The 22468-nt window shown below is 43.7% G+C and overlaps 1 long non-coding RNA gene across 1 annotated transcript; it reads right to left on the reverse strand.

Annotated features, from left to right (window-relative positions):
* Nucleotides 1-20662: 20662 nt before the first annotated feature.
* LOC130206066 (uncharacterized) lies at nt 20663-21324 on the reverse strand. Its single transcript, XR_008834028.1, has 2 exons — nt 21204-21324; nt 20663-21063 (listed from the first exon to the last, which is right to left on the reverse strand). It is a non-coding gene; the product is annotated as an uncharacterized LOC130206066 (long non-coding RNA).
* Between the last annotated feature and the right edge of the window lie 1144 nt (nt 21325-22468).

Genomic DNA, 22468 nt, shown 5'->3' on the forward strand with positions numbered 1-22468 from the left:
CACACACACACACACACACACACACACACACACACACACACACTCACACACAAACACACTCACACACACACACACACACTCACACACAAACACACTCACACTCACACACACACACACACTCGCGCCTGCCAAACCTCTCGCGGCCAAGCATCACAGTCCTTTTGTCAAACAGGGAACGTAGCGCTGGCTCCCGCTTGTTAGCGACCCATTGTAGCATTAGCACTTGTCATTGTCGCATTAGCACTTGTCATTGTAGCGTTAGCACTTGTCATTGTAGCGTTAGCACTTGTCATTGTAGCGTTAGCACTTGTCATTGTAGCGTTAGCACTTGTCATTGTCGCGTTAGCACTTGTCATTGTAGTGTTAGCACTTGTCATTGTAGCGTTAGCACTTGTCATTGTAGCATTAGCACTTGTCATTGTAGCGTTAGCACATTGTCATTGTAGCGTTAGCACATTGTCATTGTAGCGTTTGTTAGTAACCTTTTAGTTCCGCGTGTACGAAACATTTATATTTGTAAAACTATGTTAACATGATCTGTTTCTTCAAAATGTGCTTCTCTTCCTAATAAATGACCAAACTACAGCTTCAAGTAGTTCAGTGAAGTCAGAGAAAAACAAAGATGGCGAAGTCAAAAACAAAGATGGCGGCAGGCAAAAACAAAGATGACAATTTCCAAACAAAAAACATAATGACTGGGGCAAAAACAAAAATGGCGACAGAAAAACCCAAAAGAGGGACGAACTCAGACGATCAGAGAGAGAGTCATAGAGAGAGAGAGAGATACATAGAGAGAGAGAGAGAGAGAGAGACATAGAGAGAGAGAGACATAGAGAGACATCTGTAAACTAGAGGCGAGGGATTACTGGACATGTGAGCCTCCTCCTCCTCCTCCTCCTCCTCCTCCTGACACATGACCACTTTATTAATGTGGATTAATTTTCATCTGATGACAGTCAGCGCACGAGGAAATGGGAACTATAGCAACGGCACCCAGTGATGGGGACACTGAGATGTACATACAGGACTGTCTCAGAAAATTAGAATATTGTGATAAAGTTCTTTATTTTCTGTAATGCAATTAAAAAAACAAAAATGTCATGCATTCTGGATTCATTACAAATCAACTGAAATATTGCAAGCCTTTTATTCTTTTAATATTGCTGATTATGGCTTACAGCTTAAGAAAACTCTAAAATCCTATCTCATAAAATTTTAATATTTCCTCAGACCAAGTAAAAAAAAGATTTATAACAGCTGAGTGTTTGTCAAGGCTCAGGAAACCCTTGCAGGTGTTTCGAGTTAATTAGACAATTCAAGTGATTTGTTTAATACCCTACTAGTATACTTTTTCATGATATTCTAATATTTAGAGATAGGATATTTGAGTTTTCTTAAGCTGTAAGCCATAATCAGCAATAAATCAGAATAAAAGGCTTGCAATATTTCAGTTGATTTGTAATGAATCCAGAATGCATGACATTTTTGTTTTTTTAATTGCATTACAGAAAATAAAGAACTTCATCACAATATTCTAATTTTCTGAGACAGTCCTGTATATTCTATTAGCTATTAAAACTAAAATAAATACATTAGAAATATGACACTTTAAGTTTTGTTTTATTTGCTTTGGTAATGTGGTAAAATTGACAGAAAGCTGATTTAAATCTGACAAATGAACACATTACCTTTAAATTAATGAGTTAAAACAGATATAATGGGTCAGAATATAGTGATGTATCATTAGATACGCATTTGTGTTATTTGGTTTGGTAAACATTTCATACATTTCTGTTTATTATAATTATATAAATAAGAATAAGAATTATATAAATAACATACTTAATATATTTATTTTCATTTTTTATTTAAAACTAAATAAAGTCCAAACATAAATGTGTTTATTTGGGGCAAACAATGAACATACAATAAAATCACATAATATTAAATAAAGAATTGATTGAACACATAATGTCACAAAAATAATATAAATAGACGCTGTAATAACAATAATAATAATACAAATAATAATAGTAATAATAATAAGGGAGTGTTTAAATAATTTGTTTGTAAAATATTTGAAAGTTAAAAAGAAGAAAATACACGGTAACATATATATATAAATATATATATATATATAAGTATATATATATATATATAAATACATATATATATATATATGGGAAACAAAGTGGTGCGTTTGTGGAACATGCAAGTTTTGTAAGACGTCCCAGTTCGTCACGGTCATGCACCAAATTCACACACACACACACACACACACACACACACACACACACACACACACACACACACACACACACACACACACACACACACACACACACACTCAGATCAAAGTCTTTCCTCGTGGTGAACAACTCTATAAATAGCTCATATGTTAATGTTCTCATTACAACAGGCTTTGTGTGTGCATGTGTGTACAAGAATGTGTGTGTTTGTATGCAGGAGGGGAACGTGTGTACACCCTGAGAGTGTGTGTGTGTGTGTGTGTGAAGCCGACAGGTTTCACCACCTCTCTGATCCTCTCTCTCTCTCTCTCTCTCTCTCTCTGTCTTCATGTTTTCTGAAACTCTTATCGCCTTGAAGACGATGGTCAACAACATCAAGTAAACAACATCAAGTAAACAACATGGAGTAAACAACATGGAGTAGACGACATGGAGGCCGTGTGTCACACTGTAAGTGGCGACAGCCTCTTCGTTACTCATCTGTTGCACGTCTGACACAGATTAATGAATGCATTAACTTTATTAATTAACTTCAATGTGGAAGCTTTTCATTTTTAAGAAAATAAAACCCTAAAAACTTGACGATAGCAAAAAAACATTTATTGAGTGAAGTCAAAGTCATTTGAACTATTGTTAATAATTATAAATCAGGAGACGCGTTACAAGAACAAAAAACTTTAAAATATTGATTATTAGAAGCAGCTTTTCACAATAAAGCGCAGTCACAGTTTATTTCTGTAAAACGTCTCAATACCGTCTGACGTGAGCTTATCGTCTCTATTTAGCTTCTTAAAGCTTTTACTTTCATTTCTTTCGGGCTGCTTGATGCCCTCAGAGATGCCGGAGGAGTCGGCGGTTCGATTCCCGCCACCGGGTCTCCTGGCAGAAGAGAGCCGAGAGCAGCTGGAGAAACACGAGGTCACATGGGATCAGGCTTTCCCTCCAAACAGCTGGCCAAATAAACGCCGACACACACACACACACACACACACACACACACACACACACACACACACACACACACACACACACACACACACACACACACTCACACACACGCATTGTGGGAGGGCACAAAGGGTGTGAACACACTCGGCTTCGTGCACACACACAAAAAAATAAAAAGTCGCCGCTCAGCCGTCACAGGAAACCGCCAAACGCCATGTGAAGAAGTTTCCAGGAGGAGAAGATGATGATGCTGCTGCTGATGATGATGATGATGAATGGGCCTTCATCAGCTTCACTCATTTGTAAAAAACTTTTCAGGCGAAACAGAAGAAGAAAAAAACGACGTGTATTTGTGAGTTTCAGGTTCCTGAGACGTTTAGTTACGATCCAAGAATCAAAGATTTTCAAATTGATATTCTATATATATATATATATATATATTAAATATATTATATATTAAATATATACATATATATATATATATTAAAACATATATATATACATATATGTATATATATACTGTATATATCATAAATATATTATATATTAAGTATATACATATATATATATATTAAAACATATATATATATATACATTTATATTCATATAAAATATATTATATATTTAATATATATATAAACATATATATATATATTAAAACATATATACATATATTATATATTTAATATATTTATATATTAAAACATATATACATATATATATATACTTATATATATATGTATATATATATATATATATACTTATATATATATGCGTCATCTCTGTATTGATCCGGTACACAGCTCACGCCTCACACGTCTGAGTCTCTCTGGGGACGGACCGCCTGACTGGATTCCACCGTGAAAAGAAAAACAGCCGACATGTCTGAACAAGATTAATGAACGATGGCAACTTCCTACAAATTCAATTTAGCTTTTTTTTGGGTCTTTAAATGGAAAGTGAGGATCATAAATACATCCCAGCATGCACCTTCAGACCAAGTGCCAGCACTGACATGGGAGTACGCTCCGGTACACGGAAAACCAAGACGAGTACTTTTGTAGTTTGAGAGTATGAAAAATAATAATATATATATATTTAAATGGATGAAAACAAACACGTGTGTTATATTTAAAGTCATTCTGACAGACCAAACTTTACCAACAAAAAGCTTCCTGTCGATTGGTGAGTTGATGACATGTGACCAACCGGCTGACCTCCTGTTGAATCAATTAACTTCATCAACGGGAGTGAATACATTGTTGGAATATCTTTAATTGTTTTCCACAATGACACATGTGTGTGTGTCTGTGTGTGTGTGTGTGTGTGTGTGTGTGTGTGTGTGTGCGTGTGTGTGTTGGGATCATCAACGTGTAACAACATTGTTCGCGGCTTATCAGAACATTTACGTCTCTCCATGAGATGTCTGCGCCTGCCGGCCACGACGGAGATGAGTTGAGCCTGAATGCCCCTAGAGGGTTGCCCTTTTTTAAACTGAAGGTTTAAAAAAGGGCACCAGCACATTGAAGGTTTTCTTGAATGCAAGATAGCAGGTATGACACTTTATTGTGTTTTCTCCACTGGAAACCTCCCAGAAGGCCATCCTGCATTACGCTTCACTGCGATCTCCGTAACCTGAATCGATCGACCTTTAGCCAGTCGGATTGTTTATTTCACTGTATGGAGGCAGCTGAGCGTTCATCAGATAAATGTTCAGCAGCAACCCGTACCACGAGGGTCCGCCCCCCCCCCCCCTCGTGTACAGGATCTGGGATGTAAGTGGCGTTGCGTCTGGGGACGGATTAAACGGGGAAACCGTCTGCGCTGACGGACGGAGGCCTCAAAGAGACCCGCATGTCAGCGGGGAGAGGCAATTTATAGCAATCCGTCCACCAGCTCTTCAGTCACAGATTCACTGTGTAACCCTATCTGTGCACACACACACACACACACACACACACACACACACACACACACACACGCACACACACACACACACAGACACACTCGCTGTACTCTCCATGGAGGATTTAATGGCCACCGGCACAATGGGACTCATTCAAAGTAACCGAAACCCAAATCTTACACGGTTTACAATGAATAAATAAATACGATCTCTGGAGTATCGGAATCTCAAACATAAATCAGGGCGCATTGCAAAAATATAATGTTATGAACCCATTACGAATTTTGCCCAAAGCAAATTTAACAGCACATATATAAATATGTATATATATATCAAAGATGTAAACCAGCCTCTTAGAATATACATATAAATATATATATATATATATATATATATGTATGTGTATATATATACATATATTTATATATGTATATATATACATATAAATATAAACGTATATATATAAACATATATATATATAAACATATATATATATACGTATATAAATATAAATATATATATATATATTTATATTTATATTTATACGTATATAATAAATACTTTATAAATTAGATGAATCAGTTAAAGTCTAATTATTTCTCTCATTGGTAAACAAACTGTCAGATTTAATAACCTGCAATGATTCGGCTCCAATTATCAGAACAATTATTAATCATTCAGGCTCCCTCTTGTGGCTCAAAGAGGAACTGCACGTTGAAAAGTCAACGAAAGGATCGAGTAAGAAGTTTTACTAATTTATTTAGAGACTCAAATCTAATCTCCTGGAGCCGCCGACAGCTTTCACCAACTTTACATGATTTAAGGTTTTCATTGACTGTCAGTCTGAGACGTGCTACCCGGGTCAGAGGTCAAAGGTCAAAGAGTTTGAGGAGCTCAGACGTCAGAAAAAAATAAAAACGTTACCGTGAAAAACAAGGAATTTGAAAACAGATTAATATAATATTAAAATAATTTGGACATATGATGATAAAAATTCTCCAGATAGAAGGAAACCTGACAGCTGGTCCATGTCTCGTTGAAAGGTTTTAAATGGGCTTTCCTCTGATGAAGATGGACTAATGCATTACAGGTGTGTGTGGACTTTACTCTCTTCTTTATTCTCTTCTTTACTTTCTTCTTTACTTTTACTTCTACTACTTATGCATTCAATTGTGTCATCGTCCGCCTGTAAGAGCTGGAATTTAATTATTTTCTATATTATAACGTAAAGAAATAAACAACAAAAATACTACCCAAAATAATTCACTGGTATTTATAATTTATTTTTATTGTTATTTCTTACTTTGTTCTGCGCAAACAATTTGAATATTATATCTATAATATATATATATATATAAATATTAGATATTGTTTTCAAATATATATATATATATATTATAAATCTATTATTTATATTTCGTATTTATATTAGTGCTGTGAAAAATAACGCGTTATGATTAAATTACAGGATTAATTAGTTGTTTTTTTAACGCATTTAACGAAGGCGCAGAATGAGCTTCCAATCCGTCTGTTGTTGGTCGTCTCTAACCAGCAGCGTGTCATTCTGTCTCTAGTGTCGCGTTAACACGACTCCGATCTCCGTCTCGCGCGCCGCAGAGCTCCGATGCCGGCGTGTGCGCGCACATCGGGATGAAAAAAAGTCACTTGCACCCCGCCAACAACTCTTCTCGGCTCGCGCGCGGCAGAGCTCCGTTTCACAGCTCCGTTTCACAGCCCTAATTTATATATAATATATATATATAATATATATATTATATATCGTATTTCTATATAATATACACTACCGTTCAAAAGTTTGGGATCACCCAGACAATTTTGTGTTTTCCATGAAAACTCACACTTTTATTTATCAAATGAGTTGCAAAATGTATAGAAAATATAGTCAAGACCAGACTTACTCAACAGGCGGCCCGAGATATGCCTGGTTATAAATGCATATTATAATTAGCCAACCAAAATCGTGTGAAAATTAGGTAGTAATAAATACAGTAAATAAAATGGTACAAATATATGTTAATAATAATTTGTGGCCCTTTACACCTGTTGTGGTTTAAATGTGGCCCTCTTGGCCTCCGAAGTTGAGTACCCCTGGTCAAGACATTGACAAGGTTAGAAATAATGAGTTGTATTTGAAGTATTACTTTTTTTCCTCAAACTTTGCTTTCGTCAAAGAATGCTCCTTTTGCAGCAATTCCAGCATTGCAGACCTTTGGCATTCTAGCTGTTAATTTGTTGAGGTAATCTGTTGAAATGTCACCCCACGCTTCCTGAAGCACCTCCACAAGTTGAATTGGCTTGATGGGCACTTCTTGCGGACCATACGGTCAAGCTGCTCCCACAACAGCTCAATGGTTGAGATCTGGTGACTGTGCTGGCCACTCCATTACAGACAGCAAGCTGCCTGCTTCTTCCCTAAATAGTTCTTGCACAATGTGGAGGTGTGCTTTGGGTCATTGTCCTGTTGGAGGAGGACATTGGCTCCAATCAAGCGCTTCCCACAGGGTATGGCATGGCGTTGCCAAATGGAGTGATAGCCTTCCTTATTTAAAATCCCTTTTACCTGGTACAAATCTCCCACTTTCCCAGCACCAAAGCAGCCCCAGACCATCACATGACCTCCACCATGCTTGACAGATGGTGTCAGGCACTCTTCCAGCATCTTTTCACCTGTTCTGCGTCTCACAAATGTTCTTCTGTGTGATCCAAACACCTCAAACTTGGATTCATCTGTCCAGAACACCTTTTTCCAATCTTCCTCTGTCCAATGCCTGTGTTCTTTTGCCCATACCAATCCTTTCTTTTGATTGGCCAGTCTCAGATATGGCTTTTTCTTTGCCACTCTGCCTAGAAGGCCAGCATCCCGGAGTCGCCTCTTCACTGTCGACGTTGACACTGGCGTTTTGCGGGTACCATTTAAAGAAGCTGCCAGTTGAGGACCTGTGAGGCGTCTGTTTCTCAAACTAGAGACTCTAATGTACTTGTCTTCTTGCTGAGTTGTGCACCGGGGCCTCCCACTTCTCTTTCTGCTCTGGTTAGAGCCCGTTTGTGCTGTTCTCTGAAGGGAGTAGTACACACCGCTGGAGGAAATGTTCAGTTTCTTTGCAATTTCTCGCATGGAATAGCCTTCATTTCTAAGAACAATAATAGACTGGCGAGTTTCACATGAAAGTTCTTTTTTTCTGGCCATTTTGAGAGTCTTATCGAACCCACAAATGTGATGCTCCAGATAATCAACTAGCTCAAAGGAAGGCCAGTTTGATAGCTTATATCTCCAGCATAACTGTTTTCAGCTGTGCTAACATAATTGCACAAGGGTTTTCTAATCAGACATTAGTCTTCTAAGGCGATTAGCAAACACAATGTACCATTAGAACACTGGAGTGATCGTTGATGGAAATGGGCCTCTATACACCTCTGGAGATATTTCATTAGAAACCAGACGTTTCCACCTAGAATAGTAATTTACCACATTAACAATGTATAGAGTGTATTTCTGATTGATTTAATGTTATCTTCATTGAAAAAAACAATGCTTTTCTTTGAAAAATAAGGACATTTCTAAGTGATCCCAAACTTTTGAACGGTAGTGTATATAACATAAATATACCTTGTATATATATATATATATAAATACAATGTATTTATTATATATATTGTATATATATCGAATTTATATAAAAATATATATATATTTAATAAATATATAAATATATAATATATCGTATTTATATATATATATTATGTATATATATTACATATAAAATATATTTACATACACACACAGTTTTTCGGGGTTATGATGAACGTCCCTCTGGACGCTCATCGGGAGGAGGATGGGTGTGTGTGTGTGTGTGTGTGTGTGTGTGTGGGGGGGGTTATATATTTACTGCATGTAGACACGTGAAGGTCAGACGTGCATAAAGTGCTCCGTGATGGCTTTGCCAAATGGACCCCCCCCCCCTCCCTCTGTGTCGCCTCCTCAGACATGATGGTGAGTTCAGGGCCACAAAGAGACGTCTGTGGGAATCGAACGCCGGTGTAAAGGGACGTCTGGCCCTCGAGTCGGCGAGGAATAATTACCCCCCCCCCCGGCCCCCCCTTAAGATAATGTAGGACTTGTTCCTGCGGCGCATGAACTCACCGAGTCACGGAACTCTGTTCTGAAGAACTCGTTGTTTGTTTTTTCATGATAATTTTTTATTTGTATTTATTTACATATTTTTAGTATATTAATCCACATCGTGAACGAGCCACAGCTCCAGATCCAGATTATTGTTATTTAAACACATTTACATCGTACAGCTCAACTGTAATTGTTTCCCGACAGGAGGCGTGACCTTCGACCTCTCTAGCGCCACCTGCCTGCAGATGAGTGAAAAAGAAGAGAAAGAAGAGAAAGAGAGAAAACAGAGTTGTGAGATCCTCACCTGCCCCCGCGGTGTGTGGTCTGACCTCGAGAGGTCTATGGCGTCACTGACATGGGGGGACACCCCGGGGTGTGAGTGTGTGTGTTTATTTTATACTTGGACCGCATTTATTTACTTGTCGTCCCCTTTCAAACCGCCCAACAGATTAGTTTTGATGGTTTGATGGATAACACACACACACACACTCACACACACACACACACACACACACACACACACACACCTACACACACACACACACACAGACACACTCACGTCTCCGGTTGCAGGACGATGTGTCTGAACAAAGCTGATCTGAATCTACGGGCGACACAATAGACGCACAGTGTCCTCTGGTACACACACACACGGCAGCACAGCTGCACACACACACACACACACACACACACACACACACACACACTTCCTCTTTTACTTAAACACACACACACCTCATTGGCTCTGCTGCAGCATTTACATACATCAGAACTATTAAAAAGTAGAGATGCACACACATACGCACACACACACACCTACACACACACCTACACACACACCCACACACACACCATGCAGCATTGATTACCCCCGCTGCATTAAAGCCAGACCCCCCCCCCCCCCCCTGGCCTCCAGGAGCGACACCTCGGCCGGCTGTATCCCGTGTGGCGTTTGTGAAAACACGGCGTGCCACCGCCGGGCGGCGCGGGCATCAGAGCGGACGCCTCTTTACGAGCTGTTGCTCGACGGGTTCCTGCAGGCGAGCAGCGAGCCGCTAAATCAATGCGTCCAGCTGTTCCGCCGGCTCGGCCCAGACTCTCTGGACGCGCAGCAGGTGTATGGCCCCCCCGGCCCCGACACACACACACACACACACACACACACAGACGCTCACATAACAAATAATAACGGCCTCCACACACGGCCCATCTATCACGGTTATGGCCCGGCCCGGGAGACCGCCGCTCACACACACACACACACACACACACAGACACGCACGCTGAAGTGTGTGTCTGTGTGTGTGAGTGTGTGAGTGTGTGTGTGTGTGAGTGTGTGTAATACACAGTTGTGGAAACACACACTGACAAGAATTCCTGCACACACGTAAAATGTGTCACACATGTTGGCGTCATCTATACTTGTGAGGACCTTTGTGCACACACACACACAGACACACACACACACGCACAGACACACACACACACACACACACACACACAGACACACACACACACGCACACACACACACACACACACACACACACACAGACACACACACACACACACACACACACACACACACACACACACATGGAGGAAGAACTCAGCGATGGAAACGAAAAGAAGTAAAAAACAACAGAAAATTAATCAGCGAGAATTCACATCTGGTGTAACTCACGAGGACGAGGAGGAAGAGGAGGAAGAGGAGGAGAGAAAGACGAGGAGAAGGAGGAGGAAGAGGAGGAAGAAGCGAGGTGTGATTCAGCAGGTGATGGAAGCAAATTTGACTAAAGAGTGAAACAGAGAGGAGGAGAGGAAACGAGAGGGGAAAGGATAGAAGATAAGAGGAGGAGAGGAGAGGAGGAGAGGAGAGGAGGAGAGGAAACGAGAGGGGAAAGGATAGAAGATAAGAGGAGAGGAGGAGAGGAGGAGAGGAGAGGAGGAGAGGAGAGGAGGAGAGGAGGAGGAGGAGAGAGGAGAGGAGGAGAGGAGAGGAGAGGAGGAGAGAGGAGGAGGAGGAGGAGGAGAGGAGGAGGAGGAGAGGAGGAGGAGAGGAGGAGAGAGGAGAGGAGAGGAGGAGGAGGAGAGGAGGAGAGGAGAGGAGAGGAGGAGAGGAGAGGAGAGGAGGAGAGGAGGAGGAGGAGGAGAGGAGGAGAGGAGGAGAGGAGAGGAGGAGAGGAGAGGAGGAGAGGAGGAGGAGAGGAGGAGAGGAGGAGGAGAGGAGGAGAGGAGAGAGAGGAGAGGAGGAGGAGAGAGGAGAGGAGAGGAGGAGGAGGAGGAGAGAGGAGAGGAGGAGGAGGAGGGAGAGGAGGAGAGGAGAGGAGAGGAGGAGAGGAGAGGAGGAGAGGAGAGAGGAGAAGAGAGAGGAGAGGGGGAGAGAGGAGAGGAGGAGAGGAGAGGAGAAGAGGAGGAGGAGGAGGAGGAGAGGAGGAGAGGAGAGGAGAGGAGAGGAGGAGGAGACACCACCGTCAGTAGGAGGAGAGGAGGAGAGGAGAGGAGGAGGAGGAGAGGAGGAGGAGGAGGAGGGAGGAGGAGAGGAGGAGAGGAGGAGAGGAGAGGAGGAGGAGAGGAGGAGGAGGAGGAGGAGGAGAGGAGAAGGAGGAGAGGAGGAGAGGAGGAGAGGAGAGGAGAGGAGGAGGAGGAGAGGAGGAGAGAGAGGAGAGGAGGAGGAGAGGAGAGGAGGAGAGGAGGAGGAGGAGGAGGAGGAGAGGAGAGGAGGAGAGGAGGAGGAGGAGAGGAGGAGGAGAGGAGAGGAGGAGAGGAGGAGAGGAGAGGAGAGGAGGAGGAGGAGAGGAGGAGAGAGAGGAGCAGCATGGAGGAGGAGAGGAGGAGAGAGAGGAGGAGAGAGAGGAGGAGGAGGAGAGGAGGAGAGGAGAGGAGGAGGAGGAGAGGAGAGGAGGAGAGGAGGAGGAGAGGAGGAGAGAGAGGAGAGGAGGAGAGGAGGAGGAGGAGGAGGAGGAGGAGAGGAGGAGGAGGAGACGAGAGGAGAGGAGAGGAGAGGAGAGGAGAGGAGAGGGAGGAGGAGGGGAGAGGAGAGGAGGAGAGGAGGAGGAGAGGAGAGGAGGAGAGGAGAGGAGGAGAGGAGGAGGAGAGGAGGAGAGAAGAGGAGAGGAGGAGGAGAGGAGGAGAGGAGAGGAGGAGGAGAGGAGGGAGAGGAGGAGAGGAGGAGAGGAGGAGAGGAGAAGTGGAGAGGAGGAGAGGAGAGGAGGAGAGGAGAAGTGGAGAGGAGGAGAGGAGAGGAGGAGAGGAGGAGAGGAGACGAGAGGAGAGGAGGAGAGGAGAGGAGGAGCTTTGATTCTCACTAGTCTTCATGTGATTTGTCTCTTTATGAAACATCCGACTCAAATACGAAGACATTAATAACTAGAATGGGCACTTGGTAGAGCGCATACCTTCGCATATCACAAGATTGGGCATTGAATTATGAACATTTTGGCATTAGTTGCATGCCAATTGGACAAAAATGTATCGTGCTATGGTAAAAAAAAGATTTTGACCTTTCCATGACCTTGACCTTGACCTTTGACCCGATTGATCCCAAAATCTAATCAAATGGTTCCCGGATAATAACCAATCATCCCACCAAATTCCATGTGATTCAAGAAGATTTGACCTGTTCATGACCTTTGACCTTGACCTTTGACCCGATCGATCCCAAAATCTAATCAACTGGTCCCCGGATAATAAACAATCATCCCACCAAATTTCATGCGATTCGGTTCAATGCTTTTGAGTTTTGAATAACACGCATACAAATAAATAAATAAATACACGGCGATCAAAACATAACCTTCCGGCATTTTCAATGCGAAGGTAATAATGGGAGAGTATGTGTGTGTGCATGTGTGCATGTGTGTGTGTGTGTGTGTGTGTGTGTGTGTGCATGTGTGTGTGTATGTGTGTGTGTGTGTGCATGTGTGTGTGTGTGTGTGTGTGTGTGTGTGTGTGTGTGACCAACTGCTCCAGAGACATTTCTCCCTCAGCTCTCAACAGCTGGTCAGTGCAGTTGCCCTTTTCACACATGAAAGGCCAACAGTCACCGTGTGTGTGTGAGTGAGTGTGTGTGTGTGAGAGTGTGTGTGTGAGTGTGTGTGAGAGTGTGTGTGTGTGTGTGTGTGTGAGAGTGTGTGTGTGTGTGTAAAAGATGAAGGCAGCTACCGGCAGAAGAAATATACTAGTATATATATATGTAGTAAATATATATTTATTAGTGCTGTGAAAAATAACGCGTTAACTCAGTTAATCCAATTACAGGTTTAACTAGTTTTATTTTTTTAACGCATTTAACGCATGCGCAGAATGAGCTTCCAATCCGTCTGTTGTTGGTCGTCGGGACGAAAAAAAAGTCACTTGCAAAATGAGCTTCCAATGCACACTTCAATCTGAACTCTGTCCGCTCTCATGCAGACGGTCTGTTCATCGGTAATGATCCTTCCGCAGGTTCACCTCCGGAAACCTTGTGACGACTTCTACTTCCTGTAGATCAGGGTCTCAACACGTCGATCGCGACCTGCCAGTCGATCGCGGCGTAGTGTCGGTAGATCGCATGACATTAAAGAGATTGGCCCCCTGACATGTTCTCTAGAGCACGTCTTTGTTCTTTTATTAAACTAAACGTCTGTTGTTGATCGTATCTCCACAGCAGCATGTCATTTCTGTCTCTTCGCGTTGCGTTAACACTTATCGATCTCCGTCTCGCGCGCCACAGAGCTCCGTGCGCGCGCATCGGGACCGAGCAAAAAACAAGTCACTTGTCAATCTGTCCACCTTTAGATTGTATCATGGTGGAGTTAATGGTTGACAAACAAGAGAAACATGTTCTGTTTAACCCTCCTGTTACCTTTACATTTACGAACATATTTTACCCTCGGGGTCAATTTGACCCCATCAATTAAAACCTCCAGAAAATTATTAGAATTAATATTGTTTCCCAAGTTTAAGAGTGAGGTACTTTATGTTTGTTTGTTGACTACCTAAATAGCCCTTTAAATAAATAAAAAAGTTGATATTTCTGATATGTTTGACACAGTGAAAAACAGCCTGGGGTCAAATTGACCCCAAAGAACACCGACATTAAACATTGAATGGGGTCAAATTGACCCGAAAGGTAACAGGAGGGTTAAACATTCTGTTTAGGATGAAGATGTATTAATGTTCCATATGGAAGAAAACTGCTAAGTAACTGCTGAGTTGCAGCACCATTGTATAGAAGAATGTATAAATGTATATATCCGTCCTTCGTCATGAATCTCTATGTTCTCACAAAATATACCGAGAATATCGGTAATATGTGATTAATCATGATTAATCCACAAAAACCTGTGATTAACCCGATTAAAATTTGTAATCGTTTCACAGCCCTAATATTTATATTATATATTCATGTAGTATATATAATATTTATATATATACTCATGTAGTATATACAGATAGATATATATATATATTATATAATGATGTAAGTGTGGTGGAGTGACCCTAGAGGTCGACCCTCGTCTTCCTCTTCCTCATGTTTTAAAGAACATTTTCATAAACGACTGAATAATTTTTTTATTAGCTCGTTTTCATTTTTCCGCCGAAAAATAAATAACGTTGTTTTTCCATAAAGCGTTTCAAACGTTAACCGTCGGCCGTCAACCCGTTTCATTTCCTCGGGGTGATGCATCATCTGGTGTGTGACGGAGGAAAGTACCAACACACTCACACGTGTGTGTGCGGTGCTAATTGAACGTGTGTGTGTGTGTGTGTGTGACACACACGTGTGGCCTCCTCCGGGAGTTCCCGTGTCACGTGATTCTGGTTCCGGCTTCACGTCCATCGGGTCTCAAGGCGTTTCAGGGTTCTGCTGCTTTCACACGGTTACCCAGCATGCACTGGGGGCGCTACGTCGCTTCATTTCCATCGACACCTCGCCTCTGGATGTGTGTGTGTGTGTGTGTGTGTGGGGGGGGCAATCACAACACAGCGCCGCCGGGGTCGTGACCCCGAGGGACCGAGTTTTTATTTCTTTCACCTCCGGAAAAAAAAACTAAATTTTTTTTGTGGCTTCCATGTTTCCTGCTCCTGCAAGTCCTCAACGCCGCCGACCCGCTGACCGTTAATCACGCAGCCGGGAGCGGAGGTGAGCTCAAGCAGCCAGGCAGGTGACCCTCCATCACCCCCCCCCCCCCCCCCAGACCCAATAAATCCCCAGCAGGGCGTTGACGCTCTGGTCTTCGTCACTTTCCAGCTGACGTCGTTAACAAAGGACGACAAGGGGCTCCGTGTGAAGAGAAAGAGAATATATATATATATATAAATATATATGTATATATATACTTACTATATATTTATTTACATATAAATATATATATGTATATATATTTATATATACATATAAATAAATATGTATATTTATATATATAAGTATACTTATATATATATTATATTTATATATATATATTTATATATACATATATAAAAATATATATTCATATATGTATTTATATATATACAACATATTTCAGTTCACATTTTAATTATATGATGGCAGTCAGTTAGTAGATGTAGAGGTACCCCCCCCCCCCCCCACACACACACACACACACAAACACACGTACACAATCACTACTTCCACTGTGTCACTGTCTATTCAAACCATGAGATATAATAAACCATGCATTTATTAATATGTTCATATAGTTATACATACACGACAACTTAAAGCTTCTCCTGGTGGTTAAGACTCCAGAGAGCGACCCCCCCTTGTCGGAAGCTGCCTGTCTATCCGGGTGCTCGGGGCGGTCCATCTGCGCCCCCCCCTCGGCTCTCTGTGATGTGCTCCGGAGGTGGCGGGTGATGGATGGAGGGGAGAGGTCCCCCTCACGAGGCTCGTTCCACCACCGCCCCTCTCTCTCTTCTTTCAGCTTGTTTTAGTCGTTTTCTACGCAGCGCAGACGGGAAGCTTCCTGCTCCAGGTCACATGTCACATGTCACATATCGAAACTTAACTGACAACTAAAAGTGTGGTTAGCATCTTGTCGACATGCTCGCTTTGCTAATCGATTGTTGCTGATAAAGCAATTAATACGCAAATTATGCTGCAATGTCTTTGGACATAAACTTTAAACAAGGGTTTTTGTCCACTTTTTCCATCGATCCAGCGTATTGAACAGACTGAGAGTTCTCCACCTCTGCCCAGCATCCCAGTCTCTGGAAAATAAGATGGATGATTTTAGATCAGATTCCAACACATCTTTTGTCTGGGATCGAGTCATATGTAGTCCTTCTCTGTTTTCCGTGCAGACAGAACGGAAGAGTCTGGTAAATCTAAGGGTGGAGGGTCTGAACCTGGAACATCTGACGATCTCATGCCGTCCATTCTACCTTCCCCGAGTTCAGCTCGGTCATCACCACAGCCGGGTGGTGGCTAAAAGTCATGCCGAACTTTCACCAGCACATTATACCAGAGCCATTCAAGAGAGGCTATAAGGCGAAATCAGACCATGCCGCCATTTTTCTGCTTCCGAGTATAAACAAAGGATCTGACCAATCAGAGGCTGAGCCTGAGTATTGGGACATGATCCAATCCAGTTCCAGTGAGGAATCACAGATGGGACACCAGGCGCCCAGTGTTCACCACAATATTCAACCTCTCCTGGCTGAGTCCGTGGTCCCCGCCTGCTTCAAGAGATCCACTATTGTCCCTGTGTCCAGCATGTATGAATGCGGTGGTCATGAAATGCTTTGAGGCTGATGACTACATCTGCGCCTTCCTCCTTCCTCCATGGAAACAGATCCACGGATGATGCTGTCTCCCAGGTACTGCACACCACACTCTCTCATCTGGACAGCCAGAGACTGCTGTTCATTGATTATAGTTCAGCTTTCAACACCATAGTAGCTGATTGAGCTGGGACTGAACACCCCTGTGTGCTTGGATCCCAAATCCCTCACCCTGAACACAGGATCTCAGCCCCTACTGTACCTGTACACACATGACTGTGTGGCCAGGTTCAGCTCAACACCATGGTGGTGGGCCTGATCTCCGAGGAAGTTGCTGATCTGTCACTCTGGTGCCAGGAATGTCACCAAAACTAAGGAGCTGATTGTGGACTTTGAGTCCACATCACCGAGGATCTGACATGGTCAACAAACACAGACACTACCTCAGGCAGCTGAGGAAATTTAAAGTTTCCCAGAGGATCCTTCAGTCGTCCTGACAGGAAGCATCACAGCCTGGTTTCCCACCCTGCAGGACTTGTACACCAGGAGGTGCAGAACCAGAGCCGGCAGGATCATGAAGGATTGACTGTTTCAGCTGCTGCGGTCAGGCAGGCGCCTCCGTAGTCACGCTGCAAGAACAGAGAGACTGAGACGGAGTTTCTTTCCTCAGGCCATCAGGATTGTGAACTACACACACACACACACGACAAATAAAACATCTTGAATCTTGAATCTTGAATGTCACATCCAGGTCAAACAAAAAGATTATGTAGAAGTCTATGCTTCATGTGTTAAAGCTGCATTCTCTCTACTGACCACCAGGGGGCGACTCCCCTGGTTGTATAGAAGTCTATGCTTCATGTGTTAAAGCTGCATTCTCTCTCCTGACCACCAGGGGGCTCATCTGGTTGTATAGAAGTCTATATAGTGACTCTACTTCTCTTGATGTATTCCCTCAGTAAACATTGTAAACATGAGTTTATGTCTCACCCTCTAGTTTCAAGTCTTCTTCTATACAGCATGATGTCATCCTTTATACTTTATAGTCATTTAGAGTCAGACCTGGTCTGGGATTCATCTGTTAAGGTTTGGGATTATTTTTCAGAAATAAGACCTTCATGCTCAGCGAGAAAAGGTAAACAGGATGAAGCGAGATGGAAAGTACCGACTTCCCTGAGAGACATGTTGGCATCGGTGAGCGGCCCTCGCCGTAACCGTACCCGCTCACCCCCCGGGTCACTTTCACACGGCACATGGGCCGCGTTATGCACGGGTTTCAAACCCTCACAACCCCAAAACCCCAAAACCCGATCGCATGGGAGTTGGCCCTTTAGAATCTGTCCGCTCAACCGTTTTCTCCCCGAGTCACGCGGGATTTTGATCTACGGCGGCTCGGCATCCGGCGAAGGTTAGAAGAAAGAAACGAGGGAGACTTTGATCGCCCTCCAGAGCCCACGCGCTATACATCCTATGAGATTTATTCTCTGAGGCTTTCATCGGGGGAGTTCGGTTTACTGGGAAGTCCATTTGTCCGCCCGCCGGTCCCCGAGTCCAGCTGGCATGTGCATGAGCGCACGCGGCAGATTGAATTTCATTCACGCGCCGATCGGGAACTTTAGCCCGAATCTCGCTGCTCCGGACGCAGAACATCTCTTTGAGCTGAGTTGTAAACCTCAAGGAAGCAGAAGGTAACCTTGAGAGTGTAGAAAGGGAAGAGAGAGAGTTAACAATATATACATGTATATATAGAGGCTGACTTTCCAGTGCAACACATAACAGGAGCGTATTGATGCTACTGACACTGGTGCATTCTGGGAGGTGGGTGAGATTTGTATCTTGCAAAGAGTTGAACTGGACGACAAAGATGGCGACCGGGCTGAGGTCGGAGGAGGCGGCTGAACTCGGTCCAGTAATAGAGACAGAAAAGAGGCTAAACCACGCCCCCTGCTGGTGACCATCATGTATGGTGGTCAACAGAGAGAGATACAAAAAGTATGCAATCGCTTTTGAATCTTTCCATGACTTGCTAAAATGAGGTTTGCCCTTTTAAAATAAATAGTTGCATGACAAGAAAAGTAGCATTTTCTAAGACGTCATTAGAAAGACGTGCTAACTGGCAAATAACCCGAACTCATTGTTATTAGAAAGACTTGCTAACTGGCTATTAAGCCACTAGCTAACTCGCCACTAACCCTAACTAATTGTCATTAGAAACACTTTCTAACTGGCGACTAACCCACTTGCTAACTGGCTACTAACCCTAACTAATTATCATTAGAAACACTTGCTAATTGGCTACTAACCCACGTGCTAACTGGCTACTAACCCACGTGCTAACTGGCTACTAACCCACGTGCTAACTGGCTACTAAGCCAAACTAGCTGTCATTAGAACGACCTCCTTCCTACTGGATGTCAACATGTCTTGATGAAGAAAGGCCTTTATGTTTTAGAGTTAACTCCAACGAGTAGCAGTATATATAAACTTTATATTGAACTCTTTAGCTGATAACCGACATTGGGGCTTCAATGGAGTTTAATCCGAACCTCTTGGTGTTTATCGGGCTGCTGAGCCTCGTCAGTCTGACTCCTCTCCTCCCTGTGATGGTGTTCTGACGTTGGCCTGAGAGCGTAAACCTCCTGAGGCGTCGGGTCCTTCTGCCGCGCCAAGCGACCGTAAAAACTAACGCGCGGCAAACCAACGCAGACGGTTCAAGTCACGGGACGTTTGAGAGAGAATAAACAACGTTAGCTCAATGAAATAAAACGCTGCAATAAAAGCCGTGTCATGAAATCAGAAACCGGCTGACGGCGGCGACCTTGAGCGGCGGCGGGCGGCGACTCGGCCGCCGCGCGGCGTGCTGAACACATTACCTGAGTTTAACCACGAAGCAGCAGGGGGCGGAGCCTGCTGTGAGGCGGGAGGAAACAGGAGGAGGAAGAGTTGCTGACCATAAAACAAGAAGTGTGTGTGTGGGGGGGGAAACCTGCGTTATATTAAGCAGATTAGATCCTCTCTCTCTCTCTCTCTCTCTCTCTGTCTCTCTCTCTCTCTCTCTCTCTCTCTCTCTCTGTCTCTGTCTCTCTCTCTCTCTCTCTGTCTCTCTCTCTCTCTCTCCCTCCCTCTCTCTCTCTCCAGATCGGTGAGAGTTGGAAGAGGCATATATTCAGGCGTACAGTTTCAGCTCCATAAATCTGGTCCTCCCTGCAGAGGGAGATGAAACCTCCTCCTGTGGAGCTGGCATGAGGGGGGGGGGGGCGTCGTATGTCACGTCGGACTCCCGCGGTTCAAGGTCAAGAGATGGACGACCTTTACGACTCCGTCTCACTCCGCTCGTTTGTTATTCCGTGACTCGGGTAGTTTCCCCGCCGCCCCTCCCCCGGGGGTTTCCCGTCCGTGGGAAGTGAACACGCACATGTTCAGGAGCCGCTCGCCCCCGAGGCCGCCGGCGAGCCGCCGTCGACGCGCTTCACCGTAGTTTAGATACGTGGAGGCGCACGTGATCCTCACGACGGCCGACCAGGAAGAACCGAGGCCGCCGGCGCCACGGAGACGTCCTGGTCCGCTCACGTTGTAACAATTCACCCTTATAAATCAATCAAGGGGAAAAGGTACAATCCGCAAAAAAAGGGAATGGGCGGATCTGCGAATTATGGTGTTAAGTGTCCGCTCTAACGGTCGTAAAAGAAAAACACAGACGAAATGCGTAAACTCAAATATTATTATATTAAATAAAATTCAATGCATCAGCAAGCTTCCAAAATGAACACACACTGCAAACAATCAAACCCACTCAAAACAAAGTATAATCCCCGGATCCCGACAGTCCCCAAAGTCTTTGCAGTTCCCCAAAACAAAAGTAAACTAGAATGGGCACTCGGTAGAGCGCCTACCTTCACATATCACAAGATTGGGCATTGAATTATGAACATTTTGGCATTAGTTGCATGCCAATTGGACAAAAATGCATCGTGCTATGGTAAAAAAAGAGTTTGACCTTTCCATGACCTTGACCTTTGACCCGATTGATCCCAAAATCTAATCAAATGGTCCCCGGATAATAACCAATCATCCCAACAAATTTCATGCGATTCAAGAACATTTTGACCTGTTCATGACCTTTGACCTTGACCTTTGACCCGATCGATCCCAAAATCTAGTCAACTGGTCCCGGATAATAAACAATCATCCCACCAAATTTCATGCGATTCAGTTCAATACTTTTTGAGTTCTACGAAAGATTTTGACCTGTTCATGACCTTTGACCTTTGACCCGATCGATCCCAAAATCTAATCAACTGGTCCCCGGATAATAAACAATCATCCCACCAAATTTCATGCGATTCGGTTCAATACTTTTTGAGTTCTGCGAAAGATTTTGACCTGTTCATGACCTTTGACCTTTGACCCGATCGATCCCAAAATCTAATCAACTGGTCCCCGGATAATAAACAATCATCCCACCAAATTTCATGTGATTCGGTTCAATACTTTTTGAGTTTTGCGAATAACACGCATACAAATAAATAAATAAATAAATAAATAAATAAATAAATAAATAAATAAATAAATAAATAAATACACGGCGATCAAAACATAACCTTCCGGCATTTTCAATGCGAAGGTAATGACTGCACGCGCTCAACCCCCCCCCCCAAAAAGCCGGCAAACAGCGCCCGAACAGGCGGAAACGTGGCGAGGCGCCGCGTTCACTCCCCGCGCTACGTCACCCTAGTCCGGTCGGTGCTGGCTCAGTTGACAGTGTTCCTGCGCAGTCTTCTCAGTACAGATCCCGCCCGTTGGCATAAATCCACAATCGAAGTACCTACCGGATTGCTGCCGTCCTGAGCCGCTCACAATACCGGAGCCTGTCAGCACGCTCCAAACAAAAAAACCCTCGCGTCACTTCCCCCTTGTCACCTTTTATAGGTCCGTGACACAACAATAATAATAATTACAATTATAATACGAAACACATTATCCTAACTAAACCCAAGCTCACTTGAGGCCCCTGATAAAAACACTGGTACGGCACATATACATAAAGGAAAATAAACGAGTAAAAAGTTTACCCTTTACCGGTGCCGTACACACAGGCCAAACCATGTGATCATTACAACGTCACGCCATGTGATGAAGGTGCTGGAGAGGCTGGTCTTGGCCCACCTCCGGCCGCAGGTGAAATCATCGTTGGACCCTCTGCAATTTGCTTACCAGCCTCATGTGGGAGTGGACGACGCCATCATCTACCTGCTGCAACGAGCTCAGTCGCACCTGGATGGAACCGATGTCTCTGTGAGAGTCACTTTCTTTGACTTCTCCAGTGCATTTAACACCATCCAGCCACTGCTGCTGAGTGAGAAGCTGCGGTGGCCGTGTGGACGCTGCCCACCATCTCCTGGATCACTGACTACCTCACAGGCAGACCACAGTTTGTCAGAATGGGCCGTGTGCTGTCTGGAACGGTGGTCAGTGATGTTGGAGCCCCACAGGAACTGTTCTGTCTACCTTCC

This window comes from Pseudoliparis swirei, chromosome 2 (assembly GCF_029220125.1).
Source record: "Pseudoliparis swirei isolate HS2019 ecotype Mariana Trench chromosome 2, NWPU_hadal_v1, whole genome shotgun sequence".
In the NCBI taxonomy this organism is placed as follows: domain Eukaryota; kingdom Metazoa; phylum Chordata; class Actinopteri; order Perciformes; family Liparidae; genus Pseudoliparis; species Pseudoliparis swirei.